The sequence below is a fragment of the Stegastes partitus genome, unplaced genomic scaffold (assembly GCF_000690725.1).
Source record: "Stegastes partitus isolate 25-593 unplaced genomic scaffold, Stegastes_partitus-1.0.2 Scaffold45, whole genome shotgun sequence".
Lineage (NCBI taxonomy): Eukaryota > Metazoa > Chordata > Actinopteri > Pomacentridae > Stegastes > Stegastes partitus.
In genome coordinates this window covers 1,231,930-1,235,616 of record NW_007577776.1, presented here as the reverse complement: position 1 = coordinate 1,235,616, position 3,687 = coordinate 1,231,930, and the positions used below count along the sequence as shown (strand labels likewise).

General features: G+C 40.5%; 1 long non-coding RNA gene across 1 annotated transcript in view; it reads right to left on the bottom strand.

Moving 5' to 3' along the window:
* Positions 1-239: 239 nt before the first annotated feature.
* Positions 240-3,687, bottom strand: part of LOC103375980 (uncharacterized) — a 9,197-nt gene continuing 5,749 nt past the window's right edge. Inside the window, exons 2-3 of the long non-coding RNA XR_521278.1 lie at positions 1,166-1,169; positions 240-252 (exon numbers count right to left, since the gene is read on the bottom strand). This is a non-coding gene — a long non-coding RNA (uncharacterized LOC103375980). The remainder of the gene's footprint in view (positions 253-1,165; positions 1,170-3,687) is intronic.

Here is a 3,687-nt window from a genome sequence, read left to right as displayed (position 1 = left end):
TCACAACAGAGAAGCTGTCCAAACACACAAGTATCCTGAAGTGATCATGTTTCCTCCCTGTAAAAACATGTCTAACGCACAACACAATCACCGGTTTACATCAATAAAAATTATTCTAGAATATTTTTTTCTTTGTGTTTATGCTTCCATGATGCATGAAACAAAACAGCAAACAAATGCTCTGCCACCTTCTTCTTTCTACTGTGAGAAATACTGTTGTCCTGTACATCACTTGGTTTCAGCTGTTTAAGGCTGCAGTATTGGCTGTACATTGGCACATGACAGTGACATGTTTTTTTTTTCAATTCAATTGTTTAAAATCAGTGAATGCAGAAATTTGAGTTCAGAGAAGTTATTCAAAATATAATTGATACAATTACCAATATTAAGTCAACACTATTTTTATCTTGCAGCTATGCATTTAAGTGGTGGTAACAAATCCCCTGAAATATTTTTTAGAGTGTATTCATTTCATTTTTGTAGTGTCAAATCACAAGTAATGTCTTCTCAAGGCTCTTCACATAGTAAGGTGAAGATATAAAGTTTACACAGAGACCCAAGAAATCCAAAGATTTCTTTGGATTCCCTTTGAGCAGCACTTGGCAACATTGGGGATGAAATAAACTCCTTTCACTTGAAAACAAAAAACTGAACAAGGCTCAGGGCATAATCTGCATAACTAAGAGGTGGTTCAGGTGACCATGAGCAACCCTAACTGTGAGCGTTATCAAAGTTTTAAGCCAAATCTTTAAAGTAGAGATGGTGTCTCCCTCCCGAACTCAAACTGGGAGCTGATTCTACAACAGAGGAGCCTGACCAAAAGTAAGCCTGCAGTCCAAGAGTGAAGGGCTCTGTTGTGAAAATATGATACAAGGATGTCAGGACATGATGGCTTAGTCCAGTGATTCTCAAACTGTGGGGCGGTGACATGACAGGGGGGGCGTGTGACCGCTCTGTGTGTGATTGTTTTTTCTTCTTGGGCGGCCGAAAATTTAGCAAGCGGAACTACTATATTTTTCGGACGATAAGGTACACTGGATTATAAAGCGCAGTGTCAATGAAACGTCTGTTACGGGACGGTTCGAAGACTCATGCGCGAGACAACATGACACGGCAGACAGGCAGTTTAAACAATAATTTATTGGTACACACAGGAAATAAGCACAGAACTCAACGAGGTTTGCAGGCAGGGCAAACTACACCTATTAGTGGTTGAATGAACTAAAGAACTAAGACACGGACCCGAGTTCGGTACCACCGAGTCGGGAACCCAAAACTAGACTAAAAACTGAGGAACAACTAAAAGAGGACACCATAAGGTGCTAACGAGGAAACTCAATAAACAAAAGGCTAGCAGACCAAAAGCTATTGATAAAGCTAGCGCTACGCACAGACTGACTTACTTCAGAGAGAGGAGAAACAGAACATAGGACAAGTAGACAAGAGTCCTCAAAAGCTAACGCTACCTACAGATTGGCAGACTGAGTGCAATATCAAGAATTACATGACATACAGACAGGTAGACAAAAGCTGTCTCAAAAGCTCGTGCTACATACATAAATAATAAATCATGATGCTAGTTTATGAGGCTAGCAAAACCACACTGGGAGAACCAGACCTGACAGGAGCCGACCGAGTGGAGAGGGGAAGCAGGGAGGAGGATAGGTGGTGCAGAGGGGTTGGCGTAGCCGCGGCTGCGGTGGAGAAGCAGACGGAGATCAGGAGCGGACGCCAGGGGATCCAGGAAGGGAAAGGTGAGCGGAGCTGGTGAGCTGACTGAGCCGCAGTGGTGCAGCGGCGTCGGAACAGACGAGTGGATGAGAGCGGGCAGGTGTAGAATCCGGTTTCAGTGGCAGGAGTGGAATGGTAATGGTGGCAGAACCGGTGAATGGTTCGACGGCGTGGCGCTGGAGCATTGTCTGGCCGGAGCTGAAATACCAGCAGACCGGAGGTTGCAGCTCGAGCGGACCAATCCCCACGTACCAATCATTAGATTGGTAACCAGGTACACCTGCCTGCGTGCTGGGACGCCAGAGAGAGAGAGAGCGCAGGGCAGGGGACCGTGGTGAAATTAGTTTGAAGTTGGATACTGGATATTCGCGCTCCGCGTAGTCAGCGGCGTCTTGCTCACAGTTGATCCGATTTACGGACTCAGACTTCGGCTCGCTCCTCTCTGCTGCATCGCCACCCAACCAGCGACATTTCACTTAGGGACCGTCAACGAACTTCTGAACCGAGAACCCTTGAGAAATAAAAAATAATACATTTTCTATTTTGTGACCTCGTGACTAAAAACCAGTGTGGATATATTCAACTGCACTGGACAGATGAGACACAGCAATTTATTTTCAATTTTAGCCTTTGTAATATTTTTAATGAATTATTATATTCATAAATTTGGAATATTCTTCAATAGCTTCCAGGTCATGTGACCCACTGACTTCAAATTAGTGTCAACTTACTCAGCTAGTTTGGACAAATGAGGCACACCAATTAATTTTCAATTTGAGCCTTTTGCATATTTTTTTTATGAATTATTATATTCATAAATGTTGAATATTCTTCAATAGCTTCCTTGTCATGTGATCCAGTGACTTCAAACCAGTGTCAAATTATTCAACTACACTTGAAAAATGAGGCACACCCTTTTTTATTACATTTTAGTCTTTGTAATATTTTTATGATTATTTATATTCATAAATTATTAATATTCTTCAATAGCTTCCAGGTCATGTGACCCAGTGACTTCAAACCAGTGTCAAATTACTCAGCTATTCTGGACAAACGAGGCACACCATTTTTTATTCCATTCTAGCCATTTTAAGAATTTCTATGATTATTTATATTCATAAATTATGAATATTCTTCAATAGCTTCAAGGTCATGTGACCCAGTGACTCCAAATCAGTGTCAAATTACTCAGCTAGTCTGGACAAACGAGGCACACCAATTTATTTTCGATATTAGCTATTTGAATTTTTTTTTTAGGAATTATTATATTCATAAATTTGGAATATTCTTCAATAGCTTCCAGGTCATGTGACCCACTGACTTCAAATTAGTGTCAAATTACTCAGCTAGTCTGGACAAACGAGACACACCAATTAATTTTCAATTTGAGCCTTTAGCATATTTTTTTATGAATTATTATATTCATAAATTATTAATATTCTTCAATAGCTTCCAGGTCATGTGACCCAGTGACTTCAAACCAGTGTCAAATTATTCAACTACACTTGACAAATGAGGCACACCCTTTTTTATTCCATTTTAGTCATTGTAATATTTTTTGTGATTATTTATATTCATAAATTATAGATATTCTTCAATAGCTTCAAGGTCATGTGACCCACTGACTTCAAATCAGTGTCAAATTACTCAGCTAGTTTGGACAAATGTTTTAAAACAATGTAAAAAAATGTAGAAAATAAAACTGTACATAATTTTTGGCAAAGAAGCTATTAAAAAATATTAGTAATTTATGAATATAAGCAATCAACAGAAATATTAAAATGGCTCAAATTGAATAAAAATTAGTGTGTCTCGTTTCTCCAGACTAGCTGCGAGCGCAGCGGAGGTCGGAGTGAATCTGAGAGCACTTCCATTTGCAGGCAGCCCGACTGCCTCCATGCCTCCCGGTGTCCCTGCATACCCCTTACTGCCCCAGGCGGCCGGCTAGACAGGTCC